This window comes from Salmo salar, chromosome 15 (genome assembly GCF_965601325.2).
Source record: "Salmo salar chromosome 15, fSalSal1, whole genome shotgun sequence".
Lineage (NCBI taxonomy): Eukaryota > Metazoa > Chordata > Actinopteri > Salmoniformes > Salmonidae > Salmo > Salmo salar.
The window spans coordinates 61,211,194-61,225,000 of record NC_138305.1 but is presented as its reverse complement, the minus strand read 5'-3'; the positions used below and the strand labels follow the sequence as shown (position 1 = coordinate 61,225,000).

General features: G+C 40.7%; 1 protein-coding gene and 1 long non-coding RNA gene across 2 annotated transcripts in view; one reads left to right on the top strand and one right to left on the bottom strand.

Moving 5' to 3' along the window:
- LOC106571754 (utrophin) overlaps positions 1-13,807 on the bottom strand; it is a 193,925-nt gene that overhangs the window by 155,953 nt on the left and 24,165 nt on the right. The gene's annotated exons all lie outside the window — the stretch shown is intronic.
- LOC106571756 (uncharacterized) lies at positions 8,038-11,751 on the top strand. The gene is made up of 5 exons (XR_001320996.3): positions 8,038-8,332; positions 9,065-9,130; positions 10,085-10,241; positions 10,345-10,435; positions 10,940-11,751. It is a non-coding gene; the product is annotated as an uncharacterized LOC106571756 (long non-coding RNA).

Here is a 13,807-nt window from a genome sequence, read left to right as displayed (position 1 = left end):
TGCAACTGGATCCTGGACTTCCTGACGGGCCGCCCCCAGGTGGTGAGAGAGGGTAGCAAAACGTCTGCCACGCTGATCCTCAACACTGGAGCTCCACAGGGGTGCGTGCTCAGTCCCCTCCTGTTCTCCCTGTTCACCCACGACTGCATGGCCAGGCATGACTCCAACACCATGATTAAGTTTGCAGACGGCACAACAGTGGTAGGCCTAATCACCGACAACGACGAGACAGCCTATAGGGAGGAAGTCAGAGACCTGGCTGGATGGTGCCAGAATAACAACCTATACCTCAACATAACCAAGACGAAGGAGAGTATTGTGGACTGCAGGAAAAGGAGGACCGAGCATGCCCCCATTCTCATCGACGGGTCTGTAGTGGAGCAGGTTGAGAGCTTCAAGTTACTTGGTGTCCACATCAACAACAAACTAGAATGGTCCAAACACACCAAGACAGTTGTGAAGAGGGCCCGACAAAGCCTATTCTCCTTCAGGAAACTAAAAAGATTTGGCATGGGTCCTGAGATCCTCAAAGGGTTCTACAGCTGCAACATCAAGAGCATCCTGACTGGTTGCATCACTGCCTGGTACGGCAATTGCTCAGGGTCTGACCGCAAGGCACTACAGAGTAGACTATTTGCATTGTGTGCCCCCCCAGCCCCTCTTTTTACACTGCTGCTACTCTCTGTTTATCATATATGCATAGTACTTTAACTATACATTCATGTACATACTACCTCAATGGGGCCGACCAACCAGTGCTATCTGCATTGTGTCCCACCCACCCCCCACCAACCCCTCTTTTACGCTACTGCTACTCACTGTTCATCATATATGCATAGTCACTTTAATCATATCTACATGTACATACTACCTCAATCAGCCTGACTAACCGGTGTCTGTATGTAGCCTCGCTACTTTTATAGCCTCGCTACTGTATATAGCCTGTCTTTTTACTGTTGTTTTATTTCTTTACCTACCTATTGTTCACCTAACACCTTTTTTGCACTATTGGTTAGTCAGCTCGGGGTTTCAATCAAGCAACCTTTCGGTTACTGGCCCAACCCTCTAACCACTAGGTTACCTGCTGCCCCAGAGTTACCTACCTCTGCTGCAGAGGATAAGTTCATTAGAGTTAACCTGTTAGGGCTAGGGGGCAGCTGGATAAAAAACGTACCCGATTTAATCTGGTTACTACTCCTGCCCAGTAACTAGAATATGCATATAATTATTGGCTTTGGATAGAAAACACCCTAAAGTTTCTAAAACTGTTTGAATGGTGTCTGTGAGTATAACAGAACTCATATGGCAGGCAAAAACCTGAGAAGATTTCATGCAGGAAGTGGCCTGTCTGACAAGGTGTCGTTCTTCTTGTCTCTGTTTATTGAAGAGTGAGGATCTTAGCTGTCCCGTGACACTTCCTACGGCTGCCATAGGCTCTCAGAAGGCGGCAAAATGCTGAATCGTGGCTTTGCAGGCTCTGGCTGAAACAAAGTAGCGCGTTTGGGTAGTGGCTGGTTACAGTACTGTGAGACTCAGGCCCGCGTCGACCGAAAGCTTAGCTAAATGGACATTCCCGGTCGGAATATTATCGCTTTTTTACGAGACAAATGGCATAAAAATGGATTTTAAACAGCGGTTGACATGCTTCGAAGTACGGTAATGGAATATTTCGATTTTTTTTGTCACGAAATGCGCCATGCGCGCGACCCTGATTTATCATTTCGGATAGTTTCTGGAACGCACGAACAAAACGCCGCTATTCGGATATAACGATGGATTATTTTGGACCAAACCAACATTTGTTATTGAAGTAGCAGTCCTGGGAGTGCATTCTGACGAAGACAACAAAAGGTAATCAAACTTTTGTAATAGTAAATCTTACTTTGGTGAGTGCTAAACTTGCCGGGTGTCTAAATAGCTAGCCCGTGATGGCTGGGCTATGTACTTAGAATATTGCAAAATGTGCTTTCACCAAAAAGCTATTTTAAAATCAGACATATCGAGTGCATAGAGGAGTTCTCTATCTATAATTCTTTAAATAATTGTTATGCTTTTTGTGAACGTTTATCGTGAATAATTTAGTAAATTGTTAGTGAATTCGCCGGAAGTTTGCGGGGGGTATGCTAGTTCTGAACGTCACATGCTAATGTAAAAAGCTGGTTTTTGATCTAAATATGAACTTGATTGAACAAAACATGCATGTATTGTATAACATAATGTCCTAGGGTTGTCATCTGATGAAGATCATCAAAGGTTAGTGCTACATTTAGCTGTGGTTTGGGTTTATGTGACATTATATGCTCGCTTGAAAAATGGGTGTCTGATTATTTCTGGCTGGGTAGTCTGCTGACATAATCTAATGTTTTGCTTTCGTTGTAAAGCCTTTTTGAAATCGGACAGTGTGGTTAGATTAACGAGAGTCTTATCTTTAAAATGGTGTAAAATAGTCATATTTTTGTAAAATTGAAGTATTAGCATATCTAAGGATTTGAATAACGCGCCACAGGATTCAACTGGCAAGCGTCCCACCTAGCCCATAGAGGTTAATCAAATAAATTAAGCAACATTTCTTAAAATAAATCCCATATACTATGTTTTACAAAAAAAGGTTTTAAATTCTCTAGTACAGCCAATATTAAAACAAGTCAAATGCTTCTCAAAGATGCCCTCTGGTGGTCAAACTAGCACTAACCAGCGTTAATGGCAACAATGGCTGACACTTAAATAACATGTCATAGAATTCTGTGGCAGCCCGCACGGTGTCCTGCAGTATGACGCAACTTTTACTGGAAGAACCGGTGTAGACTACTGTAAAATGCATTTACATTTTTCTTGGAATAGAAACACCATAATATTAATCAATTTAATTAAAATACATTTCTAACAGTATAAACAGCACAACAAATTGAATAATAATAACAAATTATAATCAATCCCATGTAGTCTTTTCTAACAAAAAAGGTTTTAAAGTCTCTCGAGTACAGCCAATATTAAAAACAGTCAAATGTGTTTGTGAATTCAATCACATGTTGCGGTTTATTCATTGTTTAATTATTCAAGGCTCCCTTTGTAATTTAGTTTTGTAACTAAAATGCTTGACTGTATTTAAAGACATGGGTGACTTGGATGCTGTGCGATGACATGCACAAATGAATGAATGGTTGATTGATATACAGTATATTGAAGTAGGCCTTTATTCCAATAGGTAAGTTACCGTAAAACAGCTACAATCAACAGGACTCTTAGGCCTACAGCTCCATGTCATTTCAATAACTTAGCTTCTCAAAGACGCCCTCTGGTGGTCGAACTAGCATTAATGGCAAAAATGCCTGACAATATAATACTATGACGTTATGCACTCCAACATGCCATACCATTCCGCAGCATCCCGCAATCTGTTAAAGGAAGAGCCACTGTAGGTGGTGTGACTGAAACTGTACCGCCTCACCCAAACCCCACCTGACAGTTTCTTGGCTGGAGCCTGAGCCAGGGTGCTTCCATGCCCTTCTAGCACATCAATGGAGGGATGACATTTCTCATTTGTTTATTTCTTGCCTTTCCTCTCCTCCTCGGGGTTGATGATCACCTACGACTACCTGTCAACAACAACACTTATGGCAACCAGTGGTAAGGAATCCCAGAACATTCCAACATTCAGTTATGGCATGTATCACATCAGTGATCTAGTTATGTTCTCCCCAGTGCTAATGCTACTATGTGACCTTTCTGATGCATTATACATCCTACTATATATGATAAAGAGGATGGTGTGTTGAAAGACCCCGGGGAGCCTGTCAGGCATCACAGACATGTATTCAGGCAGTGAGGGGTACAGCTATCAGTAATGTTTCATTCCAGAAAGTGGTTCCTTTCCCTCTGACCACCCCTTTACAGACACTGAGACAACCTGAAAGGTGTGTAAACAATATATTTACTTTGATACTGTATTGCTTTCACCTATGCAGTCCTATCAGATGCATAGAGGGAACTAAGAAGTCAGCAAGGGCCAGGCCATAAGGGGAGGGGACAACTTTTCGGAATGGAATACAGCCCTAATCCACTTTCTTTCTAGGATGAAGGAAGATTGAACACACTACTCCCACCAGCCTTCATCAACACAAGACCTCCAAATAGAGCAGAAAAGGGGCCCATACAGAAACACAATAGAGCACTATAATACTCTGCTGCCAAGGCTAAAACAGGAAAACAATTAGTTTTCCTCTCCTCCCAGCCGAGACACAATGTACTGTTGAGGCCCAGACACTTTTAGAGAGAGAGAGAGAGAGAAAGAGAGAGAGAACATTTCATTGAGTTGTGCCTTCATGAACGCTGACTCCCTGCACCCTAAAAATAGCAAACAGTCATTTTTCACCATTGGATGTGTCTAAGAAGTCTGAGTGGAGCTAGGGGAAAAGTCTGAGAGAAAAAGACGGAAAGTTTGTTAGTTTGAGAGAGTGCAATGTGGCAATTATTTTCTACAGCTACACACTCCAGGGCTCTGATGTGTCTTCCTGAGTAACAAAATAGAATGTGTGTGTGGTGTGTGCATGCGTGCGTACGGGGCCTGCAGTGGAGTAGCTAGATGGATTTACAGTGGCTGTGAGCCTTTCAGATTGATACTCTCAACTAGGGAGAAAAACCCATTAATTACTACTAACAACTCTGTCCTGTTCAGCACACACACACACACCCCACACACACAAACAGGATAAAACCTAAATACTGAACAAAAAACTATGCACTCTCATTAGATTGAGAGATCTGACACACTTACAGCCTTACACACATATTTGCATCCATCTACACACACATGCAGACTCCATTAAATCAAAATCTAATCAAATTGTATTTGTCACATGCTTTGTAAACAACCTGTGTAGACTAACAGTGAAATGTTTACTTATTGGCCCTTCCCAACAATGCAGAGGAAAAAAAGAGAAATAATAGAAAAATAATAACACAAGGAATAAATACACAATGAGTAACGATAACTAGATAAACAATGTACAAGTACCGAGTCGTTGTACAGGGATACAAGGTTATTGAAGCCATAACCCAGTTGTTTCTGGTGACCTGGTCCCTACAGTATGTTTCTGTGTTGTCCTCTGTCCCATACCCATCATGCTCTGCTCCTAGCAGCTCTATTTATATCCCCCTGAGGCCCAAGCCTTGGTGACCGAGTGATTGACAGGGCAATCGACAAGCAAGCTTGATCCATCTGACTTCCTCCCACCGACCACCGACCTTCCCTGATCGCTCTGACATCACAGTGGCACTCCGCTTTTCAGACATTCAGTCTCCTCATCTTAGATCCCAGACTGTGTGTGAGTGAGTGAGTGAGTGAGTGAGTGAGTGAGTGAGTGAGTGAGTGAGTGAGTGAGTGAGTGAGTGAGTGAGTGAGTGAGTGAGTGAGTGAGTGAGTGAGTGAGTGAGTGAGTGAGTGAGTGAGTGAATTGGGAATTGCTATGGCCCTGTGTTCCTTTGCTAGGTGGCCCTTCAAAAACTGGGATGAGGTCACCTAGCGGAGGGACAAACACACACACACTTTTTGGGGTCACTAAGCATGCTCAGACACACTCCTTTCATTCTTCTCCAGTGTGGGTGTTTTCAAGGGCACTTCCAACAATTCTCCAGGGGATTATCTCATTACTGACATTAAAGTAATCTAATTGGGCCTTGAAATGAATAGATTAATTTAGCCATTAAAAGTGATAACCTATTAAAGTGTTTGGGGATTTGTGTGTGTGCGTGCATGTGTGTGTCAGTGTTTCTTTGTGTGTGTTTCTGTGTATTTATGTGTGTATGCTCACTCACCCTGGGACCTTCTTCAGGGTTAATGTGTTTATGGGGAAATCATTACCCCCTTTAACCTCATATCACAGGCAATAACTCACACACTTCAAGAGCAGACAGTCACAAACATATGTCTCTACCTGATTTCTCTCGATGTCATTAAGAGACATTATGGACTTTTGATGTCATCAGTGGAAGAAAGCAAAACTGTCCAAGCATCCCTTTCTCCCCTTTCTACCGCATTCTTCCCCATCCTCTGTAACTAACAGCTGTTCTAATCTCCCTTTAGTGTTTATGTGTGTGGGTGTGTGTGCTCGCTCACTGTGTGCGAAATACTGTATGTTGATGTCACACTGTCACTGTGAGTGTGTAAATGTGCCTGTGTGTGTTGATGTGTGCATGCATTTGCATGTATGTGAGAAAGTGTGCATATTAGAGGTCTTCACGGATTTACCCAAACCCAATTGTTATTTATTTATTTAACCTTTACTTAACTAGGCAAATAAATTAAGAACAAATTCTTATTTGAGATGACGGCCTACCCCGGCCAAAACCTCCCCCGGACGACGCGGGGCCAATGGTGCGCCGCCCTATGGGGCTCCCGATCATGGCCTGTTGTGATACAGCCCGGGATCGAACCCGGGTCTCTATTGACACCTCGAGCACTGAAATGCAGTGCCTTAGATCGCTGCGCCACTCGACTACCCGATAGCTGACCCTATAGCCGAACAGGTCGGACCAAAATTCCCAGATCGGATCACACTCGGTTGACAAGGACTTTGGATCTGTCTGAGAATATGTGAAATACCGACTAGATCCAAAATTATATTTGATGAAGAAAATATTCTGATGAAAATAGATATCCTCTATAAATCACACTTGCTATGCGTGGCAGTTGGTTCAGTCAATAGTATTAATCTCTCTGCGCCGCCTATCTGGCTCGAGCTCTCATTATAGCGAACTTGAAACATTGTTAGAACAGGGCCCTCGCGGTTTCCTGCACCAATGAGCTCCGAACAGACAGCTGTATTTGCACAAGGGTAGCCTATTTTATGATGTTTCCACCGGAGATATGGGATCAGCAATGTGTTGCTATTTTACACCAAGGCACTGTGGTTACTTAGGCATGGGAAGGAGAATGTTGGAAAGATTTTTCAAATACATCGAGGAGTGGTGGTGAGTTAAGACAAATCAGATATGCTATCAGACATCCCCTAATGGGAACTTTTGTAGGCCTACATTTGCGTACATAATGAATGCGCACAAATTAACGGGAGACAAAGAGCAAATTCTGAAGAGAGACAAGCACAGTGTATCTTTGCCACACACCCCTTCCTTTCTTCTTTTGTCAACATTTTAGGGATGGCACTTATGAAAATACTAAGCTGTAGCATAGACAACTCATTTATTTTAGATAGGACCACAACAGAAAATGCATGTGAAATGTTAACGTTCACTGCCTGCCTGCCAGACAAGTCAAAACAATTCAACTGGCTTGTGCATCAATAAAGCTGTATTTTTTATCCTTCAGATCCATTTGGGTCCGATACAGACGGGACCCAATTTGGATCAGATTCTCCCTCATCTCGGACATATTTTGGGTCGGATCTGGTCCACCTCGGCTCTGAATCGGAACGGGTATTGATTTTCAAAAACATTCCCTGGTTCTGTCATTGTCGGATGTGAATTTCACAGATTCAATTCGGCTCGGATCTTAATTTCGGGAAGCCCTCTAGTGTATATGTGTGTGTGTGTGTGTGTGTGTGTGTGGTGTGTGTGTGTGTGTAAGTAAAAAGGTCCGTCACACTTACGACCAGATTAGCCCTCTGCCTATCCCCGTGGGTCGCCCACAGAAACTAAAGGTAATTGTTTTTTAATTAAGCCCCGGGCGCTAAGCCCACTGATATTTCGCAGGGCAGCTTCTAGAGCAAAGGACACACAAAGGGCAGACAGACAGACACTCAAGAGAAGAAACCGTATTCCCTATGTGTGTGAACTTAAGAGAAACAACATGAAAGACAAATGGAGAATTGATTAAAATGATTTTGCTAAATGCGGAAAGAGTGTAATGTTTTATTTATCCTGGATATCGGATTTATCCTGGATATTGGTGTGTGTGTGTATGTGTGTGTGTGTGTGTGTGTGTGTGTGTGTGTGTGTGTGTGTGTGTCTGTGTGTGTATGTGTGTGTGTGTGTACATGTTCATGACTACAGAGCACCTCATCATAGTTGCCATATAAACGTGAGAAGGAAACTCACCTACACTGAAAACGGGACATGGTGGGCTGTCAGATTTACGAAAGCATATTGTGTGATTTACTCAAACATGTTTTGTTTCTCCTCTCAACGCGATTTCATTGCTTGCAATCAATGCAACACGAAGCAAAATCAGATCTACCAGTTTGAATCATGTAGGGGGAGTGTGAACCAATAAAGTGAATTCATGACGAGTAACAATTCAAACCGCGCGAGAGACGAATCTTCCAGAAAGAACACTGGCGCGTTAGCGGAGACGATAGTAGCTAGAATCTTGGTCAAGGTAAGCATAGTTTTTGATTTTATTTAACGTTTGTCTGTGTGGTTGTAGTCAGAATTGTAAGCAGTAACGTTATTAGTGATTGCTCTATATCCTCATTTTGTGCTTCAGTCTGAAACATATCGGCATGGCAGCTAAAGGTAAAGGACATTGTTGCTAGCTAGCTTCTATGAACAGTAAAACAGGACTAGGTCAAGATTAACATTTTGCAAGGGGGTAAAGTTAGTTGGCTAACATGCTAGCTAACTTGCTAGCTAACTAATTCTTTGGTGCTTGTGCACGACATCGTCTGCAATCACTTTGCAGTAACATTTAGTGCACCAACTTTTTTTCTTCTTGTGAGGTAAAAGTAAAACAAATTAAAAGCTCATGTATTTGCATCAAAACAGACATTTAAAAACAATTGTTTTTCATTACATATTTGAGATCTAATGATTATACACCTAATCCTATGAGATTCATGCTTTTATGCTGTTTAACAGTTTGCCCATGGCTGCCTCCATGTTGTAAAACGTGGTGCAAAGGGGACATAGACTTATTGAAATGTAGTGTGGAGTTAATTTTAGCAGTTGAACAGTATTGCTTTATGTTATAGGTGTCCATTTATCAATACATTTCAAATTATTTGACAAAAATAAAAAATAATTCAACGTATGTGCATATGAGTGGATACATGCATAAATCAATAGATAATTGAATCAAACATTTCATAATGAACAAATGTTGTATTTACAGGTCCATGATGTTTGCCTACTACATTTCAGCTGCTTTGTCTACCCATTCACAGGCTATGTAGTGTCGGTGAGTCCTGTTATCAGAGGTTGTTATAATACTCAAAACAATTTGCTCCGAATGTCAGTCTTTAGGTTTTATGGTATTTCTGTTCTCTTTTTTTCAGTGTTGTGTGAATGTGGAAATGTAAGGAGTGTTCAGAATTGGTATCAAGTAGGTCCCAACTTTTGCATCATTACAAGTTAAAGCACCCACATTATGGCCGTACTGTCCGTTACCCATGTACATACATTGACTGTCCATGCACATTTAAGACCTGGAATGCCTTAATTGTGCACCAAAGTAAAGTCCACTCAACAGAAGTTACAAAAAATCTGACTGAGAAGTGTTCCTTCACTGTATGTGGAGGATGGAGAACCAGTTTGAAATACAAACTGGCAAACTACCGCACTCGCCTGAGAAGACTGGGATGTCCAGAGGTGACGATAAACTCCTTGAAGCACAAACCTGCAGAGAAGTCAAGTGCAGCCTATGGTGTTAAAAATCCAAAGAGAGCAGAATTGAACTTTTGCCCCACATATCCCTCAGGAGAAACAGAAGAGCGCCTCGAGGACATGCGGAAAGCTCTACTGTCCGATGTGAAGGAAAGAAACAACAGAGACACAGTGAAGTTCAAAGTTAAGAAGACATTTGCATACAGGAGACATGAAGTTGTCTGTGACGCACCCATGGTAGAGGACTTTGTGGCAAGATGGACTGTGCTTTTTGAAGTCATTGATGTAAATTAGCCATGCTTGTCTTATTGTTGATCTATTGGTTATGTTATCTGGGATTTGTTGGTGAAGGTAGAATATTATTTTCCCTCAGCTTGCCACATAAGTGATCCTTATTCAGAGTTATCACCATTTGTGCTGACTGCCTAGTTATTTCTCTCCCTATAGAGAACAATCTAGTTTGCTGCATGTGTGATCATATCCAGTCTATTTTCCTTTCTGCAGTTTTTAATCAAATTACTATTTTCAGGTCAATGCCGAGTTTAAGAGAATCACCACAACCCCACTCCAGTCCAATTGTATTTCTCAACTTGATATACACTCAGATAACCTGCTGAAGTTGTTCCAAAAAAGGAGGACGACAGCTGGGAAGAAGACTCATATCAATCATCGCACCTATGACTGATGTAAGAATTCCTTATGCTTCAAAATACACATTCATATGTGGTTCTACACCAAAAGTTGACTTCAAAATAAGACATCAATTCAAAAATCCTTCTATTTTCTTAGAATAGCAACATAGATGTCAGACGAGAGTTCATCATAAAGGGAGTGTGTGTGTATATGGGTGAAGACCCAGAAAACCTTGTTCAGGAACGTGGTATGTGTTTCCTTCTTCCTTCCTTTTTCTTTCTCTTCCTCTCCTGTTTCCGGGCCACCATCATATTCTATCACTAGCTATTCTATTACTGTGTCATCTCCTCTGTCTTCCATCTTATTTCATTAGCTGTGGTTAGATGCACAATCTTTTCTCTTCCAGAATTGTATCATTCAGATGAAAGACTCAATGTCATTTTTTGTTTGCATGAATGCTGAATACAGTGATCAAAATTCTCTGTCTCAAATGTAATCTGAATAGAATGGAAATCTTGATTATAACCACTTAATTTTAGCCTTGTAATAGGCGGTGTTCAAATATTAGCAGCAGTTCTTGATTTAGTTGACACTTAAAAGGACTCCATTCTTGATTTATTTCTGTCTGTATCATGCTCTTGTGCTTCATGTGCTATACTTTTTGCAACCTAGAGTCCCTAACTGTAAACACTTAATTGATGAATGATTAATTTTGTATGACTGACCAGTTTTGCCTTTGTGACTTGTTCAGGGCATAGATGAAGAGTCCACCAAGGCAGCCATTGAGGACACTACTGTGGGGATCTACATTATCAAAGACCATGTGAGTGAGGAACCAGAGGACACTGGGATTATCCTTGAAGGCGTCAATGTGCTGCAGAATCTGGGCAACGTAGAATTTGCTGTTGCAATGCTGCTCGGCCTCATGTATGCCATGAACCTCAGTTACAAAACTGAGCTCCGCTACAAGTCTTTCAGAAGGTTTTTATGGAACTGAATGGGGAAAACTTAACAAAGTTGTTGCATTTAAAAACAGGCTGTTTCAGTGAGCTGTTTTGTTGTGTTTCAGACTGTAGGTTGTGTTTCAGACTGTAGGTTGTGTTTCACACAACCTGACTTATGTTGAACTTGTTAGATTGTTCACAAAAACTCTAAACAGAATGAGCATGTCCAAAGATGGAGCTATCGTGATTTTGTTAGACATTTTGTATGGTGTTTTGAGTAGATGCCCTTCATTTTCTTTGCAGCTTATGGAAAAAGTTCAGTTTCACTTTGTAGTGACTTTTACTCAATAGAATTAACATGCACCAATATGTACACATACCTACCTCATTCTTTGTCTGTTACTCCTTATGAAAAATAACTGCCTCATTTTGTAACAAAATGCATTCGAGAGTGTGACCAATCATTGTTAGGACAACTCTTTTTTTATACAGATATATAGCCTACATTACTGTGATTTAGACCTGTGCAATTCATTGAACGCTGAATGTCAGTGAATGGACATTTGTCATTCCAAAGAGCTGAACCGTTACAAAAAAATACAGTAATTTTTTAAACACATGCCTTTTGCCTTCTTTGTCACTGATACAAATGGTCTCTTGCTCCGTTGTTACACATCTTTAGCATATGCTTTTTATTTCCTTATTCATTTGTGTAAATACAAACACTAAGGTAGAACATCGCAGCATTTCATCTTGTGCTTACATTAATAATTATGTAGAACCTTGTCCATAATATAAATTGGACAAAGTTCTACATAATTATGAGTAATCTCATCAATAAAAGAATGTTAATCATTAAGTAGTGATCAGGTTTAGGGAACATGATCAAATCCATTTGAAGCTACAAATTTAATTCAAATAAAATTAGCTTTACCAAATCATGTTAAATTGATTAAATTCCATTACAATGCATTTACTTGAAGAAATTATATTTGCTTGACAAAAATAAAATAAGTAAACTGAAGAAAAAAAATTGTGTTTATCTAACATGTTTCATTCATGTGGAACCAATGTACCTATTTGAATTAAGTAAATTCAAAGCACAATTTTTTTCAGTGTACTTGTGATAGCCCGGAGGGCAATGCACAGATGACGTTGAGAGAGCAAGAGGAAGGGAGAGATGGTGAAAAGAAAGAGAGCTGAATGAGAATCTGACTGATAGTGAGAGAAGACGTCAGGAGTGAAATGCTGATGAGATTGGAAGGGATAGACACGCACAGAGAGGGAGATGGAATGAAAGTCAAGGAGATAAAAAAGTGAGAGTCAGACAGAGAGAGAGATGAGAGGAAAGAAGGAAGGGATAGAGAGAGAAATGAAGAGGGGGCGTGAGAGAGACTGGCAGAACTTGAGTGTGTGTGACAGAAGGAGAGAAGGAGACAAAAGAAATGAAAGGACAGATCGATAGAAGTCCAAGATTGCTTTTTACATGTTTGTGCGCTAACTCCTAAACCTAAATACTTTTTCTAACCCTAATTGTACCCTTAACCCTAAACCTAACCCCTAAGCCTAAAAAAGCCTTTGTCCTCGTGGGGACCACGAGGGAGAATTGTCCTTGTTTTACTATCCTTCTGGGGACATTTGGGGATTTCCGGTACACACACACACACACACACACACACACACACACACACCGAGGTAAGGCTCTGTTCAATGTACGAGTCACACACACTACAAACACACACATAAAGTCCCTTCAGAAAGTATTCACACTCCTTGACTTTTTCCAAAACTTGTGTTACAGCCTGAATTTAAAATTGACTAAACGGAGATTTGGTGTTACTAATCTACACACCATACTCAATAATGTCAAAGTGTCACGTCCTGACCAGTATAAGGGTTAATAGTTATGGTAGTTTGGTCAGGACGTGGCAGAGGATATTTGTTTTATGTGGTTCGGGGTGGTGTTTTTGTAGAAGGGCGTTTGATTTATTATTTCCGGGTTTTGGTTTATGTTTATGTATTACTATGTTTAGTCTAGTGAGTGTATTTCTATGTTAGGTTAATGGGGGTTTGGGACTCTCAATTGGAGGCAGGTGCTTCCTCGTTGCCTCTGATTGAGAGTCCTATATATGGGTAATTGTTTGGTGTAGGTTTTATGGGAGATTGTTTCTTGTCTAGCGTGTGTGAGCCTGAGAAGACTGTTCGTTGATCGTGAGTTCGTTTTGTTATTTTGGTGTTCATTTTGAGTTTAATAAAAGTTCAAGATGAGCAACCACATACCTGCTGCATTTTGGTCCTCCTTTCCCGACGACAACCGTGACACAAAGTAGAATTATGTTTTTAGAAATGTTTACAAATGAATGATAAATGAAAAAATTAAATGTCATTAGTCAATAAATATTTAACCTTTATGTTATGGCAAGCCTAAATCAGTTCAAGAGAAAAAAATGTGCTTAACAAGTCACAGTAAGTTGCATGGACTTATCCCTCATCTAAAAATAACAAATAAAGTTTAAAAAAAGGTGCATGGACTAACTCTGTGTGCAATGTTTTGAAGCACAGATTCTACCACAAAGACCTGGGAGGCTTTCCAATGGTTTACAAAGAAGGGCATCTACTGATAGATAGGTAAAAAAAAAGCAGACATTGAATATTCCTTTGAGCATGGTGAAGAC